Consider the following 16,334-nt stretch of genomic DNA (forward strand, 5'->3'; position numbering starts at 1 on the left):
TGGATTTGCAATCATAGCAGTTTATGTTGATGATTTAAATTTAATTGGGACTCCTGAAGAGCTCAATAAAACTGCTGAATATTTGAAGAAAGAATTGAGATAAAAGATTTAGGAAAGACAAAGTTTTGTCTTGGTTTGCAAATGGAACGTATCCGTGGAGGAACGTTTATCCATCAATCCACATATACAGAAAAAGTGTTAAAACGCTTTTACATGGATAATGCACATTCATCACCAATGGTCGTTAGATCTATTGATACTAAGAAATATCCATTTCGACCAATTGAAGAGGGTGAAACAATACATGGTCCTGAAGTACCATATCTAAGTGCAATTGGAGCGTTGACTTATCTGGCTAATAATACTAGACCAGATATAGTTTTTTGTCAATCTTCTAGCAAGATTTAGCGCTGCACCCACTTTGAGACATTGGAATGGTGTTAAGCACATTCTACATTATCTAAAGGGGTATCATTGACCTTGAATTATATTATCAAGAAAAATCTAATAAATACTCTAGTGGGGTACTCAGATGCAGGATTTTTATTCGATCCACATGAAGCTAAGTCACAAACTAGATACGTTTCACATGTGGTGGAACTGCTACATCGTGGAAATCTGTGAAGCAAACCTTGACTGCAACATCCTCAAATCATTCTGAAATCATTGCAATCCACGAAACAAGTCGAGAATGTGTATGGTTGAGAAATGTGACGAGTCATATCCAAGAGTCGTGCGGGTTAGCTTCATCAAAGGCCAAACCAACTATTTTATTTGAAGACAATATTGCTTGCATCGCGCAACTCAAGGAAGGATACATCAAAGGCGATCGGACGAAGCATATTTCTCCCAAGCTCTTCTACACACACGACCTTCAAAAGAATGGCGATATCGACGTTCAACAAATTCGCTCAAGTGATAATTTGGCGGACTTATTCACCAAGGCATTACCAACATCGACATTCAGAAAGTTGGTACATGAGATCGGCATACGTCGACTCAAAGATCTTCTATGATCTCAAGTTCAGGGGAAGCAGTTGTACTCTTTTTCCTTCGACTAGGTTTTGTCCCATTGGGTTTTCCTAGCAAGGTTTTAATGAGGCAACATTTTTTGTTTTAGGGATTGGTCAATCAAGGGGAAGTGTTGTAAATATATCTATAAGATATATCTTATGTGTGTTGACCAAGAAATCTCCCTAAAACCCTAGTTTCCTACTTGTATAAATAGAGGCCTTTAGCCTCCATATTGAATACACTTCATTCGTATTCTCTTCTCTATTCTCTCGCTTCTCTCTAGTTTATAACATTTCTATATTTCTTAATTTATGGGCCCCCTTTCTTCACTCACTAAATAAATAACACAAGTTTTCTTAAAACCTGTGTCGCCCTCCCATAAGAGATCTTTTTCGTGGACGGAGAGAATATTATATATTGTGAAATGCATTACAATTGCATGGATAGCGTGCAATACACACACTCTCTACTAGAAAAAATAATATATTTCAATTAGGTCAACGATAAATAACACGTACCATGTACGTTTTTCTATTAGTACTACAAAAAATATATAAAGTTATGATGGAATATTTCAGAACCAACCCGACTTAGAAACAGCCGTTGGCGAAACATTTAGGGTTAAATTGATATTCCATTTAGTGTTCGTTGTAGTTATATAAATGTATATATGTGAAATTATATAAAGTTAGAGAAGCTAAAAAAATAAATGCCCCTTACCAATAATATCATAATGCCCCTCAGATCTGACAGCAATATTGAATTTTGAAGTTAATTTGAATGCGAGTTTAGTCACAAGATGGTGGAGCATATAGTAATACTTATACTAGTGTTTAATTTATTGTAATAAAAGAGTATTCACAATTGAAGGCGCATGTGACAGAGTTGGATAGAGGTACGGTTGAAAATTTTTATTGGCAAAATTAGGTGTACAACAACCTTGACTCACTAAATTATATCAGTAGTATGGTATTTTACCCCTTCGTATTCAACAATTAAAAATGCACATGCTTTCCGTGCATATTCTAATGCAAAATACACTTGTTTTGTTTGAAACATTTTATACATGCATTACATTTGATTTGTCTCCTATAATAATTATACTACCTGAATGATTCTCAATTTTAACAAATATTATTGTGTAAAACAAGGCTCTAAAAGTCTAAAATTAAAGATATAGAGAGATATTATATAAAGTTAATCAATAAATTGATTTTTAATGACCAAGTTAAATGCAACTATCTATATAAAATCATACACTATAAAATTTAATCAATGATTCAATATCACTTGTAAGCCTTAAACATGCATTATTTGGATCGATAATAATATTGTTATAACTACTTACTAAATTCCTATATTATGATTATTATGATTATTATTATTATTATTATTATTATTATTATTATTATTATTATTATTATTATTATTATTATTATTATTATTATTATCATCATCATCATCATCATCATCATCATCATCATCATTATTAATAATTTCGCAATTGATAGAAGATTTTACTTTATATATAAAAGCATAACCATTAGTTTTTTTATCAATAAAATAAATATATTAAATGGCAACCTCGGTACCATTGATAAATATATATAGTAACTTATGTTTTCCACAAAAACTATTTTTCTATTTTTGTTAGGCATGGCCTCATTTTCAGGGAGAGCTAATGCTTGTTGGATAAATCAAACACTTTAGTTAGTCTCTTGAGAGACGATTTTTTTTGTTCGACGACAAATAATTTTACGATGATTAATGCCAAATTTTATACGCTAAATTGATTGTTCTCATGAAAAAAATATATTTTTCACAATAATCTATAATATCCTTATATATAAATTAAGTTTAGATGATTGTATATTATATACATGCAAATATGCAATAGACTATATATACGATATACCATCAATAAATCTTTTACTATTACTTATTGAATACGAAAAATCATATGGGAGTATTATGTGGAACGTTGAGGATGCAGAATCCACCAACACTAATGCAATTTATAATAAATATATTTGGCATTCGCAACTTTGTTTCGTCTTCCTACTATATTATATAGGTATAAACTACAATATTTTACTTGAAACTAAGTAAGCTTTATCGCAACTTTTAGTGAGCAAAAAATGAAAGAAAGTAAGAGGAAGAAGGATTAGCAAAAGACAAAAGGGAAATAGTAAGAAGAGAAATTGATTTGATCTAAAAATGAACATATGCGTAATGAGTGAGGCTTTATTTGGCAGTAGGTGAAATTGACCCCAAATTGCACAACAAGCCAAAACGTTGTTCCCAGTTGTTGACCTAACACACTAAAGGCCAAATTCCTTGTGAGCCCCCCCAGGCCCCAACCTCTCTCTCATTTATTAACTCCATAATAAATTTCAACAATCCAATTCCACCCACGAAATTTTAGTTTATGTCGACGTGAAATTCATCAATCTAAGGAGATGGATAGTTTTTTTTTTTATGAATGTCTTCATTCAAAAAAATATGGGAATTTTCATTTTTATATGCATGGTCAAAAATATCATCATTTAGTTGAAGGTAGCGTTGGTACTTTTTGCAGTTTATGCAATTTTTTTAAATCTTGTATATTTCAATTCACAAACTTGAAACTCTTATCATTTTTGTAAATCGAAATGCCACGTAGATTGAGTTGATTAGTTAGACATGATATTGTGGATTGATTTGCTAAAATTAATTAGTTTGGGCCGGGGATGTGATTACTGATTGGAGGTTTTGGTTATAATTAGTTGCAAAAAATGACATCAAAGTTCACGTTTTCTTTATTTGTAAATTGTAATCAAGTGTTATAATGTGTTTACGTTTATAAAAAATGATACTCTATCTGTTCCCCCATAAATATGCATCGGTGTTTTCAGCACAAATTTTAATGAAAAATTATCTAGAGTATTGATAATGTATAAAAAGTTCCACATTAAGGGTATTGTTAAATATATTGTGAGTAAATAATTATTCTCTTCGTTCCATTACAAATGTCTTACTTTTCATAATGAGATGTTACATTACAATTATTCCATTCTTTTTTGATAATATATTCTCTTTCTATACCTAATATTTAAATAATTTTCATCAATCCACTTTATCTCCTAATTAATGGGACGAAGGGAGTATCAGATATAAGTGTAAAATTGTAAAAATTATGTATGAATATTATCCAAAAATAGAGTGTGCATAAATTTAAAAAAACATATCAATAACGAAAAATATGCATAAATATGAAGGACAAGGGAATACTATATTAAACTTGCATAGGTCTTGATTGGTTTCAAATATCTGAAAGTGTCACTACCCAACCTCACTAATTTGAGAATTACTAATTTAATGCATTTAAAATATTAAATATAATAATAATATTTTCATAATATAAATTCTTTAATTAGTTATATTTTTTTGAAGATTCAAGATATATATATATATATATATATATATATCATATTATGAAATTGAGTATATATTATAAATAATTAATAAAGTTGTACGAATTAAACTACATATAAAAAACAAAACAACTCACACATCGTTAAAATTTGAACCAAAGACCTCTTACTAATAGAACAAATATTCAATCTCGTCACTATAAATTATATGAATGATTGTTTACTTGAGTTGGCAAATATTATTAAAATAAAATAGGTCTACGTGTATGCTGAAAATATCAATAATACATTTCCAAATTCAAGTGATAGAATTATTCAAACTACGAGGGTGTTTGGCTAAGCTTATAAGCTCCTCAAAACAGCTTATAAGCTGTTTAGGAGCTTATAAGCTCCTTCAAAGTGTTTGGCAAAATAAGCTCTTAAACAGCTTATAAGCTCCAAGAGCTTATAAACTCCCCAAAAAATAAGTTCCTCTATCTCAACTTATTTTTTTATAATCTCATATGCAACAATCATTTTACAAATATTTTTCAATTATAATTTATTATTTTCATCATATATCATTCAAGTTCATTTTTCTTCGATTTTCTCTCTCTAAAAAAATATTTTCTCTCCCTAGCAAAAAAAATCTCTATCTAGCTTATAAGCTCAATTATCCAAATACTTTGACAACTTATAAGCTCTTAAAAATTACATCTTATAAACTCTTGAAACATCTTATAAGCTCCAAGAGCTTATAAGCTCTTTTAAATAAGGTTAGCCAAACACCCTCTACATAACTTGTGTAGAAAATTCTATACACGTTATCATTTACTATTCACAACAAAAATACAACTCTCTATTCCACATAACTTTACCCTTTTGTTTCTTCCTATCCATGACGTCTTATATATGCAAATTATCACATTAGCTTTTACGTTTGAAACTAATGGTTTTTTTTTTTTTTTTTGATCAGTAAAGTAAAACTTTTATTGAAAGAAAATGGATCAAGGCATCAGGAATGCCAATCAAAACAATAAAACAAGTTTAAAGTCTTTGGAACACCAAGAAGTAAAAGGAATTCCTAACTCCACGATTTTGTAGGCCTCGTTCCAACTCCAAAGTCTCCCCTTAATCTGTAATACAAGTCTATCAATATCCCAAGCCTTGTCCTGAAAACGACTACCATTCCTGCTTTCCCAGAGCAACCACACTGTTCCCACCCACAAAGCTTTAAGCAGTCTTCTTTCTCTCTTCTTTTTTCCAGCCGCGATGAAAGAAATGAAGTGTTGAAAGATACCTCTCGGATTTGCCGTTTTGATGTCGAGCCATTGAAAGATCTGATCTCATACCGCCGCTGCTTTCGAGCAATGGAGGAACAGGTGTTCCGTCGTTTCCTCACTAGAAACACATGCATTGCACCATCTCTCCTCCACGCTGATCTGAACATTTCTTCTACTCAAATTATCACATGTTGCCAATCTGTTTCTAAGACATCTCCATGCCGTCACCTTGGCTTTATTTGGTGTTGGGGCCTTCCAAACCTTTGCCATCTCCAAAGGTAAAACTTTTTGCTCCTGTCTTGTTTTTGCCACAATTTCATATGCCGACTTGATTGTGAAGCATCCATCTGGTGTCGCCTTCCAGTTCCATCCGTCTGTTACATCTACACAAGGAGCAAAATCAGCAATCACCAACCGGAGATCCTCCACAAGTCCTTTCTCCCTCTCCCTTAACTCCCTCCTCCACTCGACCCTCCATACCCACGACCCTCCCTCCCAAGACCCGCTTTCACCAACCAGCTTTTTCTTGTTCATGCTCAAATTATACAATCTCGAAAACACAAACTTAAGGGGTTTGTCTATCGCCCACACATCCTCCCAGAAGCTGATCTCAAGCCCGTCCCCAATTCTTCGCCTCAAATTATTGATGAACCATCGCTCTCTCCTCCCTCCTCCCTTTTCCACAATTTTTTGCCACCATCCTTTCTGTCCACCTCTTCCCGCCACCGAACATTCTCCCCCTTCCCCCCACACTAGCTCCCCATAAAGCGATTTGATCACCCTTACCCACAGAGCTTTCCCCTCCCCCAAAACCTCCAGAGCCAATTACTTAACAGCACCTGATTAAACCAATCGATATTCCGAAACCCCAGACCTCCTGAATCCTTGTTGAAGCACAAGGCATTCCACTTAAACCAGGTTATACCTCCCGTCTGTGTACCTCCTCCCCACAAAAATTTTGAGAACAGTGAATTAAGTTCCTTAATCACCGCTTTAGGTATGAAAGCGAGGGATAATTGATAGACCGGGATGGATTGCAACACTGACTTGACTAGAGTAATTCGTCCTGCCAGCGAAATATGTCTCTTCTTCCAGCTTGCCACTTTGTTTGAAACTTTTTCAACCAAAAACTTCCAATCTCCAACACCATTGCTGCGCCCCCCCCACTTTAGTACCCAAGTAGTTGCACGGAAAGGATCCGATCTTGCACCTGAGGAGCGAAGCCCATCTCCTCTCAACTGCGTCATCCACTCCCACTGTCAGAAGACAACTTTTGTCGAAATTTACAGCTAAACCCGAGACGAACTGGAAGAGAATCAGGAGTTTCTTCACGCTCTCCATATTTCTGTCATCTGCCTCCAACAAGAAGATAGTATCGTCCGCGTACTGTAGATGTGAAATGGACACTTTATCCTTGCCAATCTTCGCCGGAACCAGGAACTGCCTCTCTGCTGCTCTTTCAATGAACTCGTTGAGGCCTTCTGCCACGATAAGGAAAAGGAAAGGTGACAACGGGTCACCCTGTCTCAAACCTCTCTCCATTTTGAAGTCTCCCGTCGATGACCCGTTCACCAAAACACTTGCCGTTCCAGATTCCAGACTCCCTTTAATCCACTTCCTCCAAAGTCCGTCAAAGTTAAGTCGACTGAAAAGCATATCCAAGAAATCCCATTGCACAGAGTCGTATGCTTTTGCGAAGTCAATCTTGAAGAAAATACGGCCCACTCTCTTCTTTTTTGCCTCAAAAATAGCTTCATTCAGGATAACCACCCCATCTAGGATGAAGCGACCCTTGACAAACGCACTTTGATTATCGGAAATGATCGACCCCATAACCCTCTTCAATCTCGCAGCCAGGACCTTAGCCACAATTTTATACAAGCTGGTGATAAGAGAAATTGGGCGAAACTCATCGAGCGACCCAGCCCCTTCTTTCTTCGGAATCAGAACAATAAAAGAGGCGTTACCACCTTTCGGTATTTTCCCGTTTTCGTGAAATTCCTTCAAAACCTGGAGTAAGTCCTCTTTAACCACGTGCCACGCCGCTCTCCAGAATGTGAAGTTAAATCCATCGGGTCCCGGACTCTTGTCTCCACAACAACTCCAAACTGCTTCTTTAATCTCGTCCAGATCAAAATCCCTGATCAGCCAATGCCTCTCGTCATTTGAAATTTTCCTCCTCATGAAGTCCAAGGGGAAATCAGGCATCTGTCGTTCTTTCCTTTTGAAAAAAGCTTCAAAATGATTTCTCACTCTTGCTTTAACCTCTTCCGGTTTAGATATCCACGAGTTTTCAAAGAGCATTCTGCCAATCTCATTTTTAATCCGTCTCCCACGAATTGCCCTATGGAAAAAACCCGAATTTGTGTCACCCTCTTTGAGCCATTTGAGTTTGGCTTTCTGTTGCAGCATCATCTGTTTATTCTTGAGTTGAAGGGAGAGCAGGGCTTGAATCTCATTTCTCCTGATCACCTCTGATTCTTCAAGACCTCTCTGCTCGTCCACCTTATCCTTCTCTTGAAGTTCCTTCTGAAGTTCTTGGATTTTGTAGTCAATCTCACCGAAAGAAGTCCGATTCCACACCTTCAAGGCCTCTTTGAGTTTCTTCAATTTTTCCTTAACCACAAAAAAACTCCATCCCCCCACATTAGTCACCGTCCAAACCTGCTTGACCATCTCCTCGAACTCCGAATGATTCACCCATGCATTGAGGAACCGAAAAGGTCTTGGACCCCAATCCTCCGATCTTGTAGTGAGAATAATCGGACAGTGATCCGAAATTGAGCGTTGAAGTCCTCGTGCCGACGTCCCTTCCCAAGCAGCCAGCCAATTCTCATTAACAAGGAAGCGATCAATCTTACTCTTGCACTTTCCATTTGGTTTGTACCAAGTAAATTTCCGGCCTTGAGTTTTAATTTCTTTAATTTCCACACCTTTTACTAATGGTTTGAACTCAAGATCAACGGAAAACCAAATTAATTAATTAATATAATATAAAACAAAAAGAGAGAGAAAAAATAAATGCACAGAGACTTAAATCAAACCTAAAGACTACGTAAAATACTTAGACGCACTAATGTTTTTCTTCTAATATCAAAAAATATATATCTAGGCAACAACGAAAGCAAATAAAAATGAAATCATAGAAGACATCGAAAGCATTGGGATATTTGGTTTGCATGTGACAATTAATTGTGTTGAGTTTAAAATTAATTAGAAGTAATGTACATGAAATTAAAGAAAAATGGAATTTACGACAAATAAGATAATGACAAGTGTCGTGGATGGAAAAGAAAGTTAAAAGGAAGGGGGGGAGGTGGAGCTATCACGGCTAAATGTTTGGTGTGTGTGGCACATGCTTAGCCACCTCCATATACGACAACCAATCACTACAAAATTCCGACCACTGTCCCTCCACTTTGTTAATTACAACTATTATTGGAAGTCTCATAATTTACACAAATTACATTTCTTTTCTCTTTTCTTTTTTTTTTTTTCTGTGGGGGGCACAACCACATTTTTTTTCACATTTTGGTTGGGCGATGTTCATACACATTTCATATAATATTATGCTACTCGCATTTTTATTTTTTATCTTACATTATGTGCGTTAATACCAAATCGAATCGTGATTATCTATAAATCAAGAGCGCTTACGACATTACATAGTCTTGTATGAATATTGTCTTCACTTTTTATTGCGACAAATTGAGTGATTTTATTTGGATTTCCATATCCAATTAATATAGCCAAATTAATAATTTGAAATGTTAAAGAATAACTAAATTGTCAAATAATAAATATGAATATATTAAAAGTTATATATATATATATATTAAAAATTGTGTAATATTCAATCAATCTGTGTATAATTAAGATAGAGGAAGTAATAAATATGAACTCAAATTTAAAAAATGGAAGTGAACTTCATCTGTCCTAAAAAGTCGCCAATATTTATTCGACACTTGTCTAGAATAATTAAAAGTGCCCAAATTAATGTTGTTGTTAGGTGTGTTAAGTGAGTTGGTTCAAGCATTGAATTTGAATGCATTTTGGGCAAAGAAATTTTAAAAAAAATACATTTTTTTTTTATTTTGGAAAAATATGATGATATCACCGTGTTTGGGATAGCACAGGTGGGAAAACATAGTTGCGTGGACTTGGAGGGCATTATCCCAAAAGACAGCACGTCTAAAGGAATAGAATCTTAGGATTACTATATTCAACCATGCCCTTTTTTATTATAACATCTATTTCATTTTTTATTTTATTTTATCTTTTGTCATGTTTTTTTTTCTTTTTTTTTTTTTTTGATGAAATTACATTATAAATAATACAAACCACACACACACTCCACCTAGTAGTTATTGTGGCCGAGAGTATTCGAACCTGTGACCTCTTGGACAACAAGCAACCACCCTAATCACTAGGCCATCCCAAGGGGACTATGTTTTTTTTTTTTTTTTTTTTTTTTTTTTTTTTTCAAACAAACAGATGCCCACTAAGACTCGACTTTAGACAAGCATCTTTTTTTAGTATTTACTTTATTGGTATTAATTGTAACTTTGATTAAATATTTAAGTGTCCGTTTTCTCTGTATCTATATGGAGGTTGTAGTCAATCGCAATTAAATTATTGTTCAAAGCTCAAATCTTGCGTCCCAGAATTCAGAATTCAAACCATGTTAGATGTTACAGGATAAAGTCGCGTCCGTGAGAAAAAATAAAATTATCACATCAAACAATAAATACTCTTCAAATAAGAGGTGAAAACAATTAAAATCAGTGTTTAATAATAATAAAAGATTGCATACCTAGAAAATTTTATTTAATTACAGACTAACTTGGATATAAATAGTGTGAAACATGAAATTAAGAAAGCAAAAGTGAGTGATCTAAAAGAAAAAAAAAATGTGTCTGATAAAATTATAAATGTGACTTATAAATCAAGGACATAGAAAACAAAAACAAAATTACTATGAAAAAAACAAAAAATGTTAGTCTTTTCCATAAAATTGAACACGGGGTTATAGCTCCAATAAAATTTCTACAATCATAAGTGAAGTGAGACAACTCTCTCTATAAAATCACAAGTTTGAATACCACTGCATACCATTTAAATTTCACCCTTTATGTCATAAAATAATATACATACAAATATATAATAGTATGAATATTTGATAGCAAAACCGAAAAATTAAAATAGAGCAGAAGCTAGCTAGAAAGCAGGCTAGTTGATGCAGAAATGGATTCATCCAAATCCACTATGGGTAATAGAGAAAAGTATTGTAATGAAAATGATTCTTTTACTTTTTGCTCATATTGTAACGAACAAATGGAAAAATCTTTTGCTTCTGTGAGAGAAAAAAGAGCAATCAATCATCCAGATTTCTTACCTATTATGTTTCATTTTCCCCTACCAAACGCATCACAAATATAAATGCATGCTCCAAGTCATTTGGAGAATGCTCTTTATATATTTTCATGTATATATAGTCACAGAACCGATCACCTACCCACCGTGGGCAAGCATAATGTGCCCACCATTGATGTGGCAATTTTAATTAGGAAAGATAACTAATAAATCTTACTCTAATTAAAATTATCTTACTATAATTACAATTGTCACATCATGGTGGGCACGTTATGCATGCCCACGGTGGGTAGGTGATCGGTTCTGTATATAGTCATATAGAGAGAGATTTGAAATAATTAGGTAGTAAAATACTAATATATCCCATGTGATATTTCCTCTAAAGTGCAATAGATCAATTAACTATAAATAAGTATCTAAAATCAACTAAAAAGAAGTTGCCTAAAATCCCCTGATTGTAATTTATAAACAGTCGCAAATATTCTTCACCTAAAAAATATAACCTTCTTTAATTTATATAAAAAAAATACTTATATTTTTTGAAATAGCTTTTCGGGAAATCTATAAAGTTTGTAATGGAAGAAATGGGACGGGACAAAATTGTTGTAGCTAAGTTGGAATTATGTATTAAATTGAATACTCCATATTTCCATTTTCTCGCGTGATCTTCTCATACCAGATTTTTGTTGGTTTCTGAGCAGTCTACTTTAGAACCCATCCATCATTGTATCAGAATAAAATATTTTTGGATAATTTTCACATACACCCTTCAAATTTACAATTTCTATAATAAACCCCAACACATTAGCCTTCGATTATTTTTCATCACACCTGTTGATATTTTTCAGGAAATATAATTTCATTCTAGATTTGCAATCTATGGAGTTTTAAAAATTGGTATTTTTGTTATCAAAGGGATAAACGATTAATTATTATTGATCCGTTGAAAAAATTAGTGTAATCTAAACTATTTTCAAACTAACAATTATATTATAATTATCAAAATATTTTTAACTATCAATTTTTATCAATTGTATCATACATTTATTTTTGGGTAAATATTATGAAAACCTCTGAACTATATCCACTTTATCAAAAATACCCTAAAACTTTCGAAATGTTCTTTAAACCCTCAAACTATCAGATTTTTATCAAATACATCCTGCACCTATTTTTCGGTTACCAGATACGTGATGTGACTCGCCGGATGCCACAATGTAATTTATATTCTATTTTTTTTAAATACATAGAAAAAACGACTTCGTTTCGTACTATATTCTATCGTGTTTATCCCAATTCTAGATTATTATTAGCGTGAATTTCAAACACGATAGGAGTGAATTTTAAATTTCAGAGTGAATTTTTTTAATGATATGGTACGAAACGATGTCGTTTTTACCATTGCATTTTAGGAAAATAAAATATAAATTACATTGTGGCATTCGGCGAGCCACATCATGATTTTGGTGACCGAAAAATAAATGCGGGATATATTTGATAAAAACTTGATAGTTTGAGGGTTTAGAGAATATTTTGAAAGTTTAATGGTATTTTTGATAAAACAGGTATACTTCAGGGGTTTTCATGATATTTACCATTTATTTTTCGCTCCAAAAAGTTGATGTGACTCATAGGGTACCTCGAAGAATTTAAAACTATTCTTTTTTATTTATTTTTTAACTTGCATTTCCTTTGATGTCTTAATAATTGAAAAAGAAATCAAATTTTATAAAATTCAATGTGAATATTTTTAATTAGTAAAGCATAAAATCACATTGTTTTATGTCATGTAAGTTAAAAACTAATCATTCTAAACAATTAATTTGTCATATGGCAGGGCACGTAGCCGAAAATTTGATGAAAAATACAATTGATAGTGGAAAATTAGTTTGAGATTCAACGTTATATTTATCCAAAAGACAAACATGTGTTACTTGTTGTAAAAATTACCTGAAAATTTTCATTTATTTCCTCAGCACCTTGACCTTTCTAGAAGGTATCAATTTTTGAATGAAACCAAGAATCCAACGTCAAAAAGCTTAATCAACTTCTTGTATTCTCGCATTACCAATAAATGAAGTGGAAATAATTCAACTAATTTATACTGAAATGTCATTATTTATTGCATTATCACCTCCAGCCAGCTAATTAAGCTTTTATCGTATTCTTGATTGCGGATAAAATTTGTTTTTTTTATTTTTGCAAAGTTCTTTTTTATAAAACAAACAAATATTCATAATTTTTGAAAAAAAATACCTTAAAAAGATTCTTACTCCTTCCGTCTACAAAAATAATCAATTTTCGTAATTTTGGGACGTTAACAAAAAACAAAAATTAGCTTTTTCCATTTCTAAAAACTTTCTATGACATGGTGAAACTTTTATTTTCACTCACAATAAAATTTATTATCACAATTAACACTATTTTTTTAAGTGAAATTATTTTCTTCACTCACAATATAGTACTCTTCTATCCCACTTCAAATATCTTTTTTTTTTGTTATCCCACTTCAAATGTCATGTTTCCCTTTATGAAAAAAATATATTCTCAAATAGTAAGAATTCTTTGGGTTGGCATAATTTTTTTTACTCTACACCACACCACTTAATAATCTAATTTACTTTTTCTTAAATGATCGTACCAAAAAGAAATAGTAGGATATTAGAAGTGGGAATAAGGAAGTACTAATTATTTTCACAAAAAATCATACTCATCTTACTCTTTTTAACCACACCCACTCATTTCTATCTAATCTCATAATTAATTCAACTGCAACCACTCATTTCCACTCAACACATTATTTTCTAAGTTATTATTAAAATTCATGTCATCTCATATGTGATACATTCTTACGGGATGGAGGAAGTATATATTTTCTTAGGATTATTTTTTGTGAACGAGGGAATATTTAATAAAAAAAAAAACTATAAAAGCGGGGTTGAGTTGAAAAAAGTAATAATGGAAGGGTATAAGTGCAGTTAGCCCATAATTGAAGGCATCAAGGATTGAGGCGACCAAAGCCAAAAATATTGTCCTCCCCTGCAAAATGTCTAGACTAAAAAAAGAAGCCACGTTTCGAGCTATAAGGGGCTCTGGCTCTACAAAGCCGCGGGTCCCACTACGTAGCCCCCAGTATAATCCCCGAAAAATACGAAAGCGGGCCCCGCCCATCCCCCCCTCACGCGGGACCCACGTGCGACCAGCACGTGTCAGTGGAAATTTTCTTTTGTGCAATTTTGTATTTTTAATAATCCTCTCCCGGAGAACGACAAAATTCAAAGCACCTCCCCGGAAAAAAAAACAAAAAACAAAACAACACAAATAAATAAATAAAATAGAAGCTGGGGGGTGTGGAAAAATAAAGGTCGTGGGCCCCACCCCCGGGGTTCTGACAAAAAACATGCCGTCACGCGTTTGGCGCAACGCGACAAACAACGTGTCGAGGTGCTGTAGTTTCCGCCGTGAGGGAGGGGCATAATGGTCAATTGATGACGAGGAGCCCCGCCCTGCCGCCACGTGGCAAGTCCATTGGCGTCGGCCGCACGCAGGAGGGAGCAGCTCCGCTTTCCCTTGTGTTGTGTGTGTAGAGAGGCAGTCCGACCGGGATCGCGGTCCAGCTTTTTCGTTTGGACTTAATTTGGCCGGTCTGGACCGATCTGGGCACTCTCTAAAAATCGGTCCGGATTAGAGTTAAAACCCACGGTCCAGATCCGGTCCAGATCCGGATCTGGACCCGGTAGTATTAAAGATATAATATTTTTATTTTACAACCCTAGAAAGTAAAACTAGACTTCTAAATTTTACAATTCAATTTCAAAGCTGCGCCGCTCAACCTATCCTCAACCTCACCTGCGCCGCTCGCCTATCCTCCACCCGCGCCGCTCGCCTATCCTCCGGCCGGCGGCCGTCCACCTCCGAATCAGCCCCTCCGGCCTTCCCCACCCGAGAGCTGCAGCGTGAGCACTGAGCAGCAGCGTGAGCAGAGCAGCAGCGTGAGGCGACGCCGCTCCATCTACGGCCGCTCCATCTCCGTCCAATCCATTTCCGGCCGCTCCATCTCCGCCCAATCCATCAGCGTGGGAATTAAAAAGACCATCTTGTCCAAGCGCTTGGTTTGCTGGTGGGAGATTATGGGGTAGTCTATTTATCTGATGTTCTACTACATATTTCTTTCTAAGAATTTATCTTTCCTTTTGGATGTAGGAAATCTTAGCTCCGCGGTAGAAGGTACGAGTACCGGAGTTGCCAAAGTTGGCTCTTTCCCGTCAAGTGTTCAACCAGCGGGTGAGCCCATTGACTTATTTGAGTTATGGTGATCTCTGGGATTTTGGTCAAATATGCTACTGTTGTTCAAGCCTAAACTAAAATTTTCCCATTCACGAGATTACAGTTTTGCTTGATTTGTTAGTTAAATGTGATTTTTGGTCAAATATGTGATCTCTGGGATTTTTGGTCAAATATGCTACAGATTAATTAACATGTGATTTGTTAGTTAAATTCTAACAAATTTGGGATTTGTTAGTTAAATGTGGCAAACTGGCAGTGCAGTGTATTAGATTAACCTTATGTGTTCATTTTTGCTTCATTGTAGAAAATGGAAGAGCAATCCATTAATTCAAATAGTGAAACTGTTCAGTCTCAAATAGAAAATGGAAGAGCAATCCATTAGGATTATTATGTTTCTCGTTTTGGATTGTTTGGTTTTAAATGAATTACGATGTTCTTATTTATTTTGGATTGTTTAGTTTTAAATGGATTATGGTGTATTTTGTATTCTTGAATGATTGTTGAAACTTTAGACAATTGTTATGATTTTTATTTTAATGTTTAATTAGCTTTGAATTTATTTTTTAGAAAAATGATATGGATCTGGGTCTGGACCCGAGACCCTGTGGATCTTATGGATCTGGGTCTGGATCCCATTTTTTTTGGATCCAATGGATCTGGACCGGATCTGGATCTAAGTAAAAAAACATGGATCTGGATCTGGACCAAGCAGGATCCGGTCCAGATCCGGCCCATTGCCATCCCTATGTGTGTGGAAGGGTTTTATGCACAGGCCCTTTTGGCTACTTCCAAAACATCTTTTTCTTTTACTTTTTGGAATTATTCGTTAAATTCTCGTGCTTACCATGTGAAAATTTCAAGTCTCTTTACTTAAAAAATTAGCTCATTTTCAGCTATTCTTCCAATTCGCCTGCCTTTTAATATACTCCCCTCATCCCTATTAAACATGCAAATGTAGTTGACACGAATTTTTTTCAAAAATATT

The 16,334-nt window shown here is 34.4% G+C and overlaps 1 long non-coding RNA gene across 1 annotated transcript; it reads left to right on the forward strand.

Moving 5' to 3' along the window:
* Window positions 1-14,792: 14,792 nt before the first annotated feature.
* Window positions 14,793-15,908, forward strand: LOC131000630 (uncharacterized). Its single transcript, XR_009093758.1, has 2 exons — window positions 14,793-15,182; window positions 15,266-15,908. It is a non-coding gene; the product is annotated as an uncharacterized LOC131000630 (long non-coding RNA).
* Window positions 15,909-16,334: the final 426 nt, after the last annotated feature.

The sequence above is a fragment of the Salvia miltiorrhiza genome, chromosome 8 (genome assembly GCF_028751815.1).
Source record: "Salvia miltiorrhiza cultivar Shanhuang (shh) chromosome 8, IMPLAD_Smil_shh, whole genome shotgun sequence".
NCBI classification, from domain to species: domain Eukaryota; kingdom Viridiplantae; phylum Streptophyta; class Magnoliopsida; order Lamiales; family Lamiaceae; genus Salvia; species Salvia miltiorrhiza.